The sequence below is a fragment of the Pleurodeles waltl genome, chromosome 1_2, assembly GCF_031143425.1.
Source record: "Pleurodeles waltl isolate 20211129_DDA chromosome 1_2, aPleWal1.hap1.20221129, whole genome shotgun sequence".
In the NCBI taxonomy this organism is placed as follows: Eukaryota; Metazoa; Chordata; class Amphibia; order Caudata; family Salamandridae; genus Pleurodeles; species Pleurodeles waltl.
In genome coordinates, this window is record NC_090437.1 from 1,203,954,224 (window position 1) to 1,203,970,752 (window position 16,529).

Consider the following 16,529-nt stretch of genomic DNA (forward strand, 5'->3'; position numbering starts at 1 on the left):
ATGTATACAGAAACAAACACAAAGTATCATTCCCTGGGTGAGCAATTCATTTATGTTTTTCGACATAATGATAACAGGCGAGAAAAAATGGCAAGATTAAACACAGACGCCTTCAATCCATAACTGGTTTGGTAGACTTTTGGATATCCTCGCTGTTGTCAAAGGTATGGCGAATCGATGTCACTAACGTGCTTATACTCCCCATGTGCCTATATTTGTTACAATGCAGTATGTACATGGTTAAGACAATTTAAATCTGTAATAGAACACAAAAAAGGAAAAAAAAGATACAACATAAAAATAATGAGGAAGGACTATCATTTTCTATTATGGAGACCTACTACCTAGTTGCCCAAATCCAATTTGCGGCAAGATGGTAAGGGAAGAAAAGGGCATAAACAAAGTTGTTAGGAACAGTCTTAAGTATAACAGACCTCTAATACAGCTTCTTCAGCTTTCAGACCATACATACTCAGACAAAAATTCCAGCTTGTCATCAGGTTAACTGTAACTACCTCTGTGGATACTAACAAAATGTAAAAACCTAGAGAAACAAATGGACATAAGGAGCTGGAAAAGTGGGCAATGCAATATAGAGACCTATATGAAACAAATGCCCTTGCTACCTACTTTAGATACAGCAGTGGAAGCTTTTCATGCAACCGTTATTAACCCTGGAATTGATGGCAGCAGCAGACCAAAGCAGGGGAGTAATCAGCAGACTATATAAATAAATGTAAATAAAGAACCATTATCAATAAGGAAAAAATAGGAAATAGGCTGTGGGGCAGAGTTCACAGACATGCAATCGCAGAATGCTCTCCACTTACTGAGACATTTATCTAGCAATGCCAGATCACACAATTCAATATAGTAAATACAGTAAGCACAGTAAGCACTAGATTTATCCTGACATAATACATAACATCATTAATGCTACACAAACCGTATCCTACTAGAGACTCCAGCGTCCCCCAAATACAAGCCAACAAATGCAATTTTTTCACCTGATCTGGGACTCCCCCGTCTTACAGATGTACTGGGAATCTATGAAAAACAGCACTTAAATATAGAAGTAGAGATGAGGCCCCTTGCCAACTTGCTAGACATTGGGTTATAGAAAGTCCAAATGTAAAATGGAATTCTTCAACTCATTCTACTATTGGCAAGAAGGGGAACTGCAGTACACTGGGTGTCGCCAAGAGCCTCAAAAGTGAAAGACTGGATTAAGGTTGCTCAACAATGGACATTAGCTGAAGATATAAACATAAAACTAACTAGACGGATGAAAAACTACTTGAAGCTCTAGAAATATGACATAGACTTCCCAAAGACTCAATATATTTGTTGGCCACTTTGGAAGACCAAATTATGTTATGCAAAATCTGAAAAAGATGAATGTAGCATTTTACACCAAGAAATAAGGATCACAAATTATTGCACAAAAAATGCAGTGAAATGCAAGATCTTAACCCCTTCGCTGCCAGCACTTTTCCCCTCCTGTGCCAAGCCTTTTTTTGGCTATTTGGGGCAGTTCTCGCTTAGGCCCTCATAACTTTTTGTTCACATAAGCTACCCACGCCAACAACTGGAAAAAAGGGCTGCAGAAGGCGGCTCGTGGTTTTTCCCCTGAAAATGGCATCAACAAAGGGTTTGCGGTGGTAAGATCACCATCTTCCCAGCTTTCAGGAACAGGAAGACTTGAATTAGAAAACCCAATTTTTCAACACAATTTTGACATTTTACTGGGACATACCCCATTTTTACTATTTTTTGTGTTTTCAGCCTCCTTCCAGTTAGTGGCCGAAATGGGTGAGAAACCAATGCTGGATCCCAGAAAGCTAAACATTTCTGAAAAGTAGACGGAATTCTGAATTCAGCAAGGGGTAATTTGTGTAGATCCTACAAGTGTTTCCTACAGAAAATAACAGCTGAAATAAAACAAAATTGAAATTGAGGTGAAAAAAATAGCAATTTTGCTACACGTTTTACTCTGTAACTTTTTCCTGTGATGTCAGATTTTTGAAAGCAATATACTGTTACGTCTGCTGGACTCTTCTGGTTGCAGGGATATATAGGGCTTATAGGTTCATCAAGAACCTTAGGTACCCAGAGCCCGTAAATGAGCTGCACCTTGCAATGGGTTTTCATTATATACCGGGTATACAGCATTTCATTTGCTGAAATATAAAAAGTGAAAAATAGGTATCAAGAAAACCTTTGTATTTCCAAAATGGCGACAAGATAAGGTGTTGAGAAGCAATGGTTATTTGCACATCTCTGAATTTCAGGGTGCCCATACTAGCATGTGAATAACAGGGCATTTCTCAAATAGATGTCTTTTTTACACACTATCTTACATTTGGAAGGAAAAAATGTGGAGAAAGACAAGGGCCAATAACACTTGTTTTGCTATTCTGTGTTCCCCTATGTCTCCCGATAACAATGGTACCTCACTTGTGTGGGTAGGCCTAGCGCCCGCGAAAGGAAATGCCCCGAAACACAACATGGACACATCACATTTTCACAAAGAAAACAGAGCTGTTTTTCACAAAGTACCTAGCTGTGGATTTTGGCCTCTAGCTCAGCCGGCACCTGGGGAAACCTAGCAAACCAGCGCATTTTTGAAAACTAGACACTAGGGGAATCCAAGATGGGGTGACTTGTTGGGCTCTGACCAGGTTCTGTTACTCAGAATCCTTTGCAAACCTCAAAATTTGGCCCAAAAAACACGTTTTCCTCTCATTTGGGTGACAGAAAGTTCTGGAATCTGAGAGGAGCCACAAATTTTCTTCCACCCAGCATTCCCTCAAGTCTACCAATAAAAATGGTACCTCATTTGTGTGGGTAGGCCTAGCGATCGTGAAAGGAAATGCCCCAAAACACAACGTGGACACATCAAATTTTCACAAAGAAAAGAGTTGTTTTTTACAAGGTGCCTAGCTGTGGATTTTGGCCTGTAGCTTAGCCGGCACCTAGGGAAACTTACCAAACCTGCGCAGTTTTGAAAATTAGACACCTAGGAGAATCCGAGATGGGGTGACTTGTGGGGCTCTGACCAGGTTCTGTTACCCAGAATCCATTGCAAACCTCAAAATGTGGCCAAAAACACTTTCTCCTCTCATTTCGGTGACAGAAAGTTCTGTAATCTGTGAGGAGCCACAAATTTCCTTCCACCCAGCGTTCCCCCAAGTCTCCCGATAAAAATGGTACCTCACTTGTGTGGGTAGGCCTAGCGCCCGCGAAAGGAAATGGCCCAAAACATAACGTGGACACATCACATTTTTCCACAGAAAACAGAGGTGTTTTTTGCAAAGTGCCTACCTGTGGATTTTGGCCTCTAGCTCAGCCGGCACCTGGGGAAACCTAGCAAACCAGCACATTATTGAAAACTAGACACCTAGGGGAATCCAAGATGGGGTGACTTGTGGGGCTCTGACCAGGTTCTGTTACTCAGAATCCTTTGCAAACCTCAAAATTTGGCCAAAAAAACACTTTTTCCTCTCATTTTGGTGACAGAAAGTTTTGGGATCTGAGAAAAGCCACAAATTTCCTTCCACTCAGCGTTCCCCCAAGTCTCCCGATAAAAATGGTATCTCACTTTTGTGGGCAGGTCTACTGTCCGCAAAAGAAAATCCCCCAAAACACTATCTGGATACATCAAAAACAAAACTTTCTGTGTTTGCGGGGGCATCTGCGTTTTTGGTCCTGGGCTCAGCAGCCATCTAGGGAAACCTACCAAACCCAGACATTTCTGAAAACTAGACACCCGAGGGAGTCCAGGGAGGTGTGACTCGCGTGGATCCCCCAATGTTTTCTTACCCAGAATCCTCAGCAAACCTCAACTTTAGCTAAAAATCTAATTTTTCCAACATTTCTGTGTGGGATTGCCGAACTGGGACAAATTTCATACCACTCAACGTTCCCCTCAGTCTCCCGGTAAAAATGATACCTCATTTGTGTAGGTGGGCTAAGTGCTTGTGAAAGGGAAGAGCCAAAAACATGTCGATATTGAGGGGGAACCAAACAGGGTCCAAAAGGGCAGTTTGCAAAAAAAAACATTTTTAGGCTGACAAGTGAAGCAGAATTTTTATCAGTATAGATGAGACAATGCTGGGTGGTAGGAATTTGGTGGATTCCTGCAGATTCCAGATGGTTCTATCACAAAAACATGGGAAAAATGTGTGATTTCCAGCCAAGTTGGAGGTTTGCAGGGCTTTGTGGGTACGAAAATGGTGCGGGGTGCATGTGAAACACACCACCCTGGAATCACCCAGATGTTTAGTTTTCAGATGTGCCTAGGTCTTGTCGATTTTCCTACATGGCAGCGTCCCAAAGTCCATAAAGTGTAGCCCTCACCATTCCAAGTGGGACGATTTTGAGAGTTAGCCAAGCTCTCATGGGCCAAATGTAATACCAAAACCCAAAATAATCAAATGTCTTCTTGCTTGCTGTGGGATAAGATGTTTTAGAGTGCGGGGAGAGCTGAAAGACTGTTACTCCCTTCAGTTGGGGTGGGGGCATAACCAGGCCCATACTGGTTGGTAGCCACCACCCCAATATATATATATTTTTTTTTAATTCCCTGGCATCTAGTAGACTTTCTGCCCCTCGGGGTGTGGATCAGGGGTAACTGCCCCATCTGCCCACTGGTGGGCAGAACAACTTTGGCCCTATTTATTTGGGGTGGGGGTATGGCCATACCCCCACCCTCTTATTTGGCCCTTGGGGGCAGATGGGCCTTCCAAAAATAGGCCCATCTGCCTCCAAGGGGGCAGATATGGCCAACAGTAATGTGCCCCCATGGGGAGCGACCCTTACCCAATGGGCTGCCCCCCTAAAGAAAACACATGCATACACACACACCAATCCCTGGTGCCTAAGTGGTTTCTGCCACCCTTGGGGGCAGATTGGCCAAACAAAAATCGGCCAATCTGCCCCCAAGGGGGGCAGAAATGGTCTAAATACAATTTTCCCCTCAGGGGAGCGACCCTTGCCTAAGGGGTCGCCCCCCACCTCTAAAAAACAAACAAACAAAAAAAAAAACTAAAACACATTTTTCCTGGTGCCAAGACATCTCTGCCCCTCTCACCCCCGGGGGCAGATCGGCCTAATAACAATAGGCTGATCTGCCCCCAGGGGGGGCAGAAATGGCCTAAAATAAATTTGCATCTCCTCCCCCCCGGGGGAGCGACCCTTGCCTAAGGGGTTGCTCCCCATCTCTAAAAAAACAAAACAAAAACAAAAAAATTATCCCTGGCACTTAGAGGTTTCTGCCCCCCTTGGGGGCAGATTGACCTAACAAAAATCAGCCAATCTGCCACCAAGGGGGGCAGAAATGGTCTAAATACAATTTCCCCCCCAGGGGAGCAACACTTCCCTAAGGGGTCGCTCCCCATCTCTAAAAAGAAAACAAAAAAACTAAAATTATCCCTGGCACCTAGAGGTTTCTGCCCCCCTTTGGGGCAGATTGACCTAACAACAATAGGCCGATCTACCCCCGGTGGGGCAGAAATGGCCTAAATATAATTTGCCCCCTAGGGGAGCGACCCTTGCCTAAGGGGTTGCTCCCCTTGCGTGAAATTGGCGCAAAAAAAAGATCCCCGGTGCCAAGTGGCTTCTGCCCCCCTTGGGGGCAGATTGACCTAACAAAAATCGGCCAATCTGCCACCAAGGGGGGCAGAAATGGTCTAAATACAATTTCCCCCCCAGGGGAGCAACACTTCCCTAAGGGGTCGCTCCCCATCTCTAAAAAAAAAAAAAAAAAACAATTATCCCTGGCGCCTAGAGGTTTCTGCCCATCTTGGGGGCAGATTGACCTAACAAAAATCGGCCAATCTGCCCCCAAGGGGGACAGAAATGGTCTAAATACAATTTGCCCCCCAGGGGAACGACATTTGCCTAACGGGTCGCTCCCCATCTCTAAAAAAACAAACACACAATAAATAAAAATTATCCCTGGTGCCTAGAGGTTTCTGCCCCCCCCCCGGGGGTGGATTTGCCTCACAACAATAGGGCGATATGCAAAATGGCCTAAAATAAATGTGCCCCCCCCCAAGGAGTGACCCTTGCCTAAGGAGTCACTCCCCTTGCGTGAAATTTGCGTTAAAAAAAAAACTCCCTGGTGTCTAGTGGTTTCTGTCCCCCTTGGGGGCAGACTGGCCTCATAAAAATAGGCCAATCTGCCCCCAAGGGGGGCAGAAATGGCCTAAATAAAATTTGCCCCCCAGGGGAGCGACCCTTGCCTAAGGGGTCGCTCCCCACCTCTAAAAAACAAAAAACAAAAAATTATCCCTGGCGCCTAGAGGTAAGAAGAAAATGCCCCCCTGGGGAGCGACCCTTGCCCAAGGGGTCGCTCCCCTAATGCCAGTTTCCTTTCACAAAATAAATCCCTGGTGTCTAGTGTGCATTTCAAAAACCGGATCGCTTTACGATCCGGCTTTTGAAATGCTCTGAGAGACTTTAAAGGGAAGGAAATTCCTTTCCTTCCCTTTGAAGCCTCTCACGGCCCCCATCACATGATCGGAAGAGAAATGCTTTGCATTTCTCTTCCCGATCGCGCTGGAAGCTCAGGTGGTCTCTGTGAGGTCAGCGCGCGATCGCGCGCTGACATCACGGGGGTGGGGTCGGGGGGTTGTCGGGGTGGAAGGGGAAGGGCTTCCCCTTCCATCGCTGCATTTGGGGGTGGGAGACAAGACCACAGAGCTCTGTGCCCAGGACGTAATGGTTATGTCCTCGGCACTCGAGCACTGTGCCGCAGGACGTAGCCATTACGTTCGCGGCACAGAAGGGGTTAATGTATCCTCTGTTATGCTACATCTTGTGTTTTGCATAAATAAAATAAATATTTTCAAAAATTATTGTGTATTTCCAAAGTACATTGTTAGTCTATAAACAATGTGTTGGCTGAAAGTTTTGCCAGAATTAAATAGCTCAACAATTAATCCAGAAGTGTACTTTCTGGTTAAAGGAATTACCGTAACAGGGACCAACTTTACTCAAAGTATGTACCTGCAGTAAAGGGTTCAATTTACAAGATAACACTACGCCTCTAAATCTATTGGTAGGGTGGAAACCTACACAACTCTCAAACGGCCTTAGACAAGAAGCTGACCTTCTGGTGTTTTCACTCAGACTTCTTCCTTTGCATGGCCATGGAAGTAGTTTCAGAACAAGACACTTCAGGTGGACATTTTTGCCATGCAGGTGGCTTCAAATGCAGAAAGCCTAGAAGGGGAGTAGTAGATCAGTCAGTAAAACTAAAATGAACAGCCTTATCCCACTGACTGGAGATCTTGCTGACCTCTAAGAGAAACTTCTCTATAAATATGTGTAAGTATAAAAATGCCAGGAAAAAACTAGCGATGACTATGAGAAGTCCTTTGACGACTGGGAGCAGGCATTGGAAGTGTAAGAGTAGGTAAAACTACAGGAAATGAAGGGTTTGAGAAGCCCATTCAAAAAGCATAATTTTACTACAACAGCCCACTAGAAATAGAACAGGAAGTCACAGAAATGTGTCATGTAAAGTAACCAGGCCAATAAGCGTGAACTATTGTTCCCATGGTGTAGATACCCATTCTAAAGCTAGCAGTAAATATCTAGGTTTCCTTAAAATACTCAGCAGAGGAGTCTGAAGTATCCCAACATCATTCACTCGATGTATAGGCATGATTCACACAAGGGTGCTCTGAATATCGAACCTTCTCCCATGTAGTTATTCCTAAACGTGGAGCACATTTAGAATGCTCAGGGGATTGCAAGGAATCCTAATAGTAGTCCTTGGAGTTTGTGACAGGTGCAGATATCCAGTTTTACGCCCTACCTTAAGTATAGCCATAGTCTGAATTATAAGCCGGTCCACTATGTGCATGCAGAAATATAGAGATAAAATGTACTGGCACATTTAACTGTTTTGCTTTTTCTCCAGGGGAACAATAAGCATATGCAGTGAGAAAACAGTTCCATTTCACTCCCTATGGAGGTGTTCACTCCCCACTCTAACTCATGTAATGCAGTTATTCATGCCGTTCGTAGTAGAAAATATGGACATTATTGGAATTGGAAATCAAATACGGATTTATTGAGCTAAATACACAGTTCGCACACTGGTTGAAATTGAAAATTAACAATTGCATCCACTGCTCTATCTTAAAGTGTTGTTTTCTCTTTGTCCGTCTTTATTGCCAATTGAGAGTGAGGCAGCGCTACAAAGGAGTACATGTGCTCACTGACCCTTAGAAAAAATTGCTAGGTACATAAGAACATGTGAGCAAATGCCCACTAGAGGTATGCTTGTTGGCAATTTGTTCTCATTCTTGGAGATTTAATAAAAGTTACCATCACAGAGGAATAGTATTTTAGGTGCAGTATGTACAACAAATATCAACAGCAAAAATAGCACATTTCACAAAAGAAAAACCCGAGACTAAGCTTTGAAGGTAACTCGAAGAATGAGTAAAGGACTGCCATACGATTCAGTGATTTTAACCTTTAGATCTTGTGACACTCGCCTTATATCACATCAGTCCAAGTATTTTTTGCAATTGCAGTTTAGAATGACTCACTAAGTATCATGGTAGGTTTGTCATTTGCACAATAATGACACTGAAAATATGAAGAGACTAAGATGGCAGTATGGTTGCCCTGCTAACCTCGCAATACACTCGACTTACACATTCTCTGGCCATACAGAAGTACTTAAAACAAAAACAAGGAATGAAGAACATAATGCAGAGGAATGAGGCCAGGCGTCTATAATATTATGAGAATTAAATTAGTAGCGTGTTTAATGATACGTGGGTCAATAGCTGACTGTTTCAAACTTTATACACATTAGGAAGGTACATGACGTGGCTTTTGTAACTTTTCAGATAATATTTTGAATCCTATGTTTCCTGACTGCTACCCCGTAACAGTATGGAAAGACAGGAACACCCATTAACAACCTTTAGAGCATGCCAAATGGGCGGGTAAGAAGCCAGGCACAGACGGACTCCCTATGGAGTTTTACAAGAAATACTCTAACATTCTGGCACCCCTACTGGTCGAGCTGTATGCGGAGGCACTCCAGCGGGGTGTGCTTCCTGAGTCAATGAGCGAGGCATTGGTGGCCCCCCTGCCCAGGTCCGAGTCCAGGGAGGCATCAATAACTGACTTCCGCCCGCTCTCAATGCTGAACTGCGACTTTAAGATTCTAAGCAAAATCCTGGCCAGCCGGCTAGTCCAGCATATATCCAACCTAATACACGACGACAAAAATGGGTTCATTCCGGCACGTAAAACTTCCCTTAACCTTAGGCGACTGTTCGCGCTTCTACACATGCAGCAGGCAGAGAGGCCGCCAGGGGCAGTGCTCTTGTCGATAGACTTTGAGAAGGCCTTTGACTCGATAGGTTGGGACTACCTGAGAGCAGTAATGCTTCGGATGGGACTGGGTGAGGGTTGGGTGCGATGGGTTGGCCTGCTCTATGGTAAGCCAATGGCGATGGTGAGGACAGGCCGGACGTTATCGGCAGCTTATCCCGTATTTAGAGGCACTAGGCAGGGCTGTCCGCTGTCCCCATTATTGTTTGCACTTGCCATTGAGCCACTGGCGGCCCAGTTCCGTGTGGAGGGGGTAAGGATGTGTTATGGGGCCTAACTGAGCATAATATTTCACCCTACACAGATGACATACTAATCTATCTGAGGGATGGTGTAACTGGGCTGGAAGACTTTGGTGACTATTCGGGCCTTAGACTGAACAGAGGCAAGACATATGTCTTCCCATGGACGGTGGGTGAAAAGCAACCTCCCACTTGCCCTGTGGATATTGTGTGGGCTCCCCACACCTTTAAGTATTTGGGTATCCAGGTCTTCCATGATTTGAAGGACCTCTGTGAGGGTAACCTTGGTAAGGTGCTCCGTTCACTGTGGGGTTCTGGCGATCCCTTAAATTGTCTACAATGGCTAGAGTATCCCTGTCCAAAATGATCATGCTGCCCCGCCTCCTTTATTACTTCACCAACCTCCCAGGGATTATCCCTTCAAACTGTTTCAAGGAGCTGAATACACTGCTCCGGGAGCTCATTAGGGATGGAGGGCGCAGACGTACTGCTCTCTGCCGCCCAGTGACTGCGGGTGGATTGGGGGCCCCAGATTTTGAACTCTTTTATCTGTCATGCCAACTGCAATGGATCTCCAGGTTGTGTGCTGGGGAGGGAAGCTTGGATCGGGTCACAGCTGGCGGTGAGACGCGAGGAGATTTAATAATAGCACAAATGCTTGGCCACCGGATAACTCCTCAGGCGAGGAATGTCCTGCTGATAGTGGCACTCTCCTGCTGGAGGAAATGTATGTGGCATACGGGAGAAATGTATGTGACATACGCTGTGGTGACAGCGGTGGCGCGTGGCACCACAGACAAGTTACTACTGGGACCTCGGTTAAATGCTTAGATGGGAGCGGGGGTGGAGTCGCTGGGTAACTTCTTCCGCGACGGAGTGCTGCAATCCTTTGCTAATATGACTGAGGAGAGTGGAGTACCGAGTGGGCAATTATTACTATATCAAACCTTGACACACCAAATACGGGAATGCTGGTGTACAGTTAATGTGGAGCCGGACACACATGGGATTCTTCATCTCCTGCTGACCTTGGGGGGAGACACTCACCTCATCACCAAACTTTATAGAGCTCAGATTGAGGACACTTTGGATTCTCTGCAGCCTCTTAGGGTGAAGTGGGAAGGAACGTTGGGTAGAGACTTGACAGATGCGGAGTGGTGGAAAGTATTAGCTTATCCTCGAAGGGTCTCACGGAACACCCGCCTTAGGTATATACAGTACAACTATGTTCATAAAACGTACCTCACGCCACATAGGTTACGACTTATATATGGGGGCGACTCTAGGGCGTGCCCCAAATGTGGTGCACTGGATGCAGATTTGAACCACATGGTATGGCACTGCCCTGAGATACAGAGGTGATGGAGTGTGGTGTTGGACGAACTGGGAAGAACGCTAGATGTAGGAATGGAATTGGCCCCCTCTTTCTGTCTGCTGCCCTTGAGCCCTTGAGCCCTAGGCCAGCTTCTAAGAAGGGTGGCAGTGGGTTCCAGGATCTGGCTTTGGCTCTTCTTAAGCGTCATATCGCCATGTGTTGAAAGTCACCTAGGAGCCCTTCGTTGGGGGATTAGAGACGTAATGTGATGGTGTGGGCACGAGCTGAGTTACAGGTTTTGAGAAGTGAAGAGGCACGGGGGATTTGTCAGCATCCTATTGTCCCACTCTGGGTGGAGATACTGGACACATGGGAAGAGCAGATGCTAGAAAAGGGGGCTGGCCCAGTGGCTCAGGGAGGGAGTGCGGACATAGTACATACAACTACCGGCATGGATGTTGACCAGCATAATACTGCGGTGCCAGTGATGAGCAGGGACTAACCACAGAGCAGAGGATGAGCGAGAACATGGCAGTGATGTAGTTGGGAGCGACCTGATCCTATCATACACTACACCGAAACACTAACCGAAGGGGGCGGACTGTCTGGCCTCCAGGGGTGGTCTAGCGGGGAGGGAAGATAGTTAAGTGGCGTACGCACTTGAGCTAGCATGACAGTGTAGCCCCCGTTCTCAAAACCACCCTTCAGTGTTAACTCACCCCGTTAGCGTACTGTTACACTTAAAGTTAGTTCAGGTTTGATGGCATGTCGGCTCTTTGATTACAGAGTGTGAGTTCCTGGAAATTGACAGGGAAAAGTATAGGCAAGGCAATTGGGCGTGAGAATGGATAAATGATGCATGGTGCTTATGCAGATGTTGGGCTCAAATGTTTGCTTTGTACACGCACTGCACTTACTTGTATATGATTGCTGCAATTGAACTATGATCTGTGACTCGAAGAGTGTATACTAATGTGACATTAAGTATCGAGGAAACATAAAAGCAAAATGTCAATAAAAACAGTTTTAAAAAAAAATGGAGCATGCCAAATGGAAGCCCACATTGATTTTCTATATACACCCAGGAGACCAACAACCTAATGATACTGTATAAAGTAGTTGCTTCTTCTCAGATATAGGTCCGTGGCCTATTCCACAAATTCTGAACGCACTATGCATTACATGAATAAAGCGACCTTGTATTAATTTACTGGGCCTGACAATGGCATCAGTGTAAATACTATCAAAAGTCTCAATGGTCCTAGAGGGAACCCGTTTTGGGGCTTCCTCACTGTAGGAAGTTGGCTCTGTATATACTATTTCAAAGTAAGAAATAGCATGCACAGAGTCCAAGGGTTCCCCTTAGAGGTAAGATAGTGGCAAAAAGAGATAATTCTAATGCTTTGTTTTGTGGTAGTGTGGTCGAGCAGTAGGCTTATCAGAGGGTAGTGTTAAGCATTTGTTGTACACACACAAGCAATAAATGAGGAACAAACACTCAAAGACAGTTCCATGCCAATAGGTTTGTATATAGAAAAATATATTTTCTTAGTTTATTTTAAGAACCACAGGTTCAAGATTTACAATCAATACTTTAAATGAAAGGTACTTCACTCAGGTATCATAGGAACTTTGAATCAGCAAAATAGCATGTACAGTTTTGGCAAAAATGGCAGTATGCTATTTTAAAACTAGACACAGTGCAATTTTCAACAGTTCCTGGGGAGGTAAGTATTTGTTAGTTTTGCAGGTAAGTAAACCACCTACAGGGTTCAAAGTTGGGTCCAAGGAAGCCCACCGTTGGGGGTTCAAGGCAACCCCAAAGATGCCACACCAGCAGCTCAGGGCCGGTCAGGTGCAGAGGTCAAAGTGGTGACCAAAACGCATAGGCTTCAATGGAGAAGGGGGTGCCCTGGTTCCAATCTGCCAGCAGGTAGGTAACCGCGACATCGGCGGGCAGACCAGGGGGGGTTTGTAGGGCAGGGGGCGGGGACACAAGTCAGCACAAAAAGTACACCCTCAGCGGCACGGGGCGGCCGGGTGCAGAGTGCAAACAGGCGTCTGGTTTGTAATGGAGTTCAATGGGAGACCCAGGGGTCTCTTCAACGAAGCAGGCAAGGAGGGGGCTCCTCGGGGTGGCCACCACCTGGGCAAGGGAGAGGGCCACCTGGGGGTCGCTTCTGCACTGGAGGTCGGATCCTTCAGGTCCTGGGGGATGCGGGTGCCGTGTCTTTACCAGGTGTCAGGTTCTTAGAAGCAGGCAGTCGCGGTCAGGGGGAGCCTCTGGATTCCCTCTGCAGGCGTCGCTGGGGGGGACTTAGGGGGGGGGGGGGGGTCAACTCTGGCTACTCACAGGGTCGCAGTCGCCGCTTAGTCCTCTCTTTAGTGTTGTTTCTCCGCAGGTCGAGCTGGGGGCGTCAGGTGCAGAGTGGAAAGTCTCACACTTCCGGCAGGAAATGTGCAGTCCTTTAAAAGTTGTTTCTTTGTTGCAAAGTTGTTTCTTCTTTGGAGCAGAACCGCTGTCCTCAGGAGTTCTTGGTCCTTTTAGATGCAGGGTAGTCCTCTGAGGCTTCAGAGGTCGCTGGACCCTGCGGGACGCATCGCTGTTGCAGTTTTTCTTGAAGTGGGGAGACAGGCCGGTAGGGCTGGGGCCAAAGAAGTTGGTATCTCCGTCTTCTCTGCAGGGCTTTCCGGTCAGCAGTCCTTCTTCGTCTTCAGGTTGCAGAAATCTATTTTCCTAGGTTCTGGGGGCCCCTAAATACTCAATTTAGGGGTGTGTTTAGGTCTGGGAGGTTAGTAGCCAATGGCTACTAGCCCTGAGGGTGGCTACACCCTCTTTGTGCCTCCTCCCTGAGGGGAGGGGGGCACATCCCTAATCCTATTGGGGGAATCCTCCATCTGCAAGATGGAGGATTTCTAAAAGTCAGAGTCACCTCAGCTCAGGACACCTTAGGGGTTGTCCTGACTGGCCGGTGGCTCCTCCTTGTTTTTCTCATTATCTCCTCCGGCCTTGCCGCCAAAAGTGGGGCTGTGGCTGGAGGGGGCGGGCATCTCCACTAGCTGGAATGCCCTGTGGCGCTGTAACAAAGGGGGTGAGCCTTTGAGGCTCACTGCCAGGTGTTACAGTTCCTGCAGGGGGAGGTGAGAAGCACCTCCACCCAGTACAGGCTTTGTTCCTGGCCACAGAGTGACAAAGGCACTCTCCCCATGTGGCCAGCAACATGTCTGGTGTGTGGCAGGCTGGCAAACCTAGTCAGTCCACACTGGAAGTCGGGTATGTTTTCAGAGGGCATCTCTAAGATGCCCTCTGGGTGTATTTCACAATAAAATGTACCCTGGCATCAGTGTGCATTTATTGTGCTGAGAAGTTTGATACCAAACTTCCCAGTTTTCAGTGTAGCCATTGTGGTGCTGTGGAGTTCGTGTAGGGCAGACTCCCAGACCATATACTCTTATGTCTACCCTGCACTTACAATGTCTAAGGTTTTGCTTAGACACTGTAGGGGCATAGGGCTCATGCACTTATGCCCTCACCTATGGTATAGTGCACCCTGCCTTAGGGCTGTAAGGCCTGCTAGAGGGGTGACTTATCTATGCCATAGGCAATGTGAGGTTGGCATGGCACCCTGAGGGGAGTGACATGTCGACTTAGTCTTTTTATCTCCATCAGCACACACAAGCTGGCAAGCAGTGTGTCTGTGCTGGGTGAGGGGTCCCCATGGTGGCATAAGACATGCTGCAGCCCTTAAAGACCTTCCCTGGCATCAGGGACCTTGGTACCAGGGGTACCAGTTACAAGGGACTTACCTGGATGCCAGGGTGTGCCAATTGTGGACACAAAGGTACAGGTTAGGGAAAGAACATTGTTGCTGGGGCCTGGTTAGCAGGCCTCAGTACACTTTCAAATCATAACTTGGCATCAGCAAAGGCAAAATGTCAGGGGGTAACCACGCCAAGGAGGCATTTCCTTACACACACACACACCCCCCCCCCCAAAACGAAAGAGGATGAGACTAACCTTTCCCAAGAGAGTCTTCATTTTCTAAGTGGAAGAACCTGGAAAGGCCATCTGCAATGGCATGGGCAGTCCGAGGTCTGTGTTCCACTATAAAGTCCATTCCCTGTAGGGAGATGGACCACCTCAACAGTTTTGGATTTTCACCTTTCATTTGCATTAGCCACCTGAGAGGTCTGTGGTCAGTTTGAACTACAAAGTGAGTACCGAAGAGGTATGGCCTCAGCTTCTTCAGGGACCAAACCACAGCAAAGGCCTCCCTCTCAATGGCACTCCAACGCTGCTCCCTGGGGAGTAACCTCCTGCTAATGAAAGCAACAGGCTGGTCAAGGCCATCATCATTTGTTTGGGACAAAACTGCCCCTATCCCATGTTCAGAGGCATCAATCTGCACAATTAACTGCTTGGAGTAATCTGGAGTTTTTAGAACTGGTGCTGTGCACAGCTTGTTTCAGTGTGTCAAAGGCCTGTTGGCATTCTACAGTCCAGTTTACCTTCTTGGGCATTTTCTTGGAGGTGAGTTCTGTGAGGGGTGTCACTATTGATTCATATCCCTTCACAACCCTCCTGTAGTACCCAGTCAAGCCAAGGAATGCCCTGACTTGAGTCTGGGTTTTTGGAGCTGCCCAATCCAGAATAGTCTGGATCTTGGGCTGGAGTGGCTGAACTTGGCCTCCACCTACAAGGTGTCCCAAGTAAACCACAGTTCCCTGCCCTATCTGACATTTGGATGCCTTGATAGAGAGGCCTGCTGCTTGCAGGTCCTTCAAAACCTTCTTCAGATGGACCAGGTGATCCTGCCAGCTGGAGCTAAAGACAGCAATATCATCAAGATAAGCTGCTCTAAAGGACTCCAAGCCAGCAAGAACTTAATTCACCAGCCTTTGGAAGGTGGCAGGGGCATTCTTTAAACCAAAGGGCATAACAGTAAACTGATAATGCCCATCAGGTGTGGAGAATGCTGTCTTTTCTTTTGCTCCTGGTGCCATTTTGATTTGCCAGTACTCTGCTGTCAAGTCAAAGGTACTTAAGTATTTGGCAGCACCTAGTTTGTCGATTAATTAATCTGCCCTTGGAATGGGATGGGCATCTGTCTTGGTGACAGAATTAAGACCTCTGTAGTCCACACAAAACCTCATCTCTCTCCTTCCATCCTTGGTGTGAGGTTTGGGGACTAAGACCACTGGGCTAGTCCAGGGGCTGTCAGAGTGCTCAATGACTCCCAATTCCAGCATCTTGTGGACTTCCACTTTGATGCTTTCCTTAACTTGGTCAGACTGTTTGAAAATGTTGTTTTTGACAGCCATGCTGTCTCCTGTGTCCACATCATGGGTACACAGGTGTGTCTTACCAGGGGTTAGGGGAAAGAGCTCAGCAAACTGTTGTAAGACCTTCTTACAGTCAGATTGCTGTTGGCCAGAGAGGGTGTTTGAGTAGATCACTCCATCTACTTAGCCATCTTTAGGGTCTGTGGAGAGGAGATCAGAGAGAGGTTCACTCTCAGCTTCCTGGTCCTCATCTTTTACCATCAACAGGTTCACATCTGCTCTGTCATGAAAGAGTTTGAGGCGGTTCACATGGATCACCCTTT

At 46.6% G+C, this 16,529-nt stretch overlaps 1 protein-coding gene across 1 annotated transcript in view; it reads right to left on the reverse strand.

Annotated features, from left to right (window-relative positions):
- Positions 1-16,529, reverse strand: part of NAT8L (N-acetyltransferase 8 like) — a 178,666-nt gene that overhangs the window by 147,364 nt on the left and 14,773 nt on the right. The window lies entirely within an intron of this gene.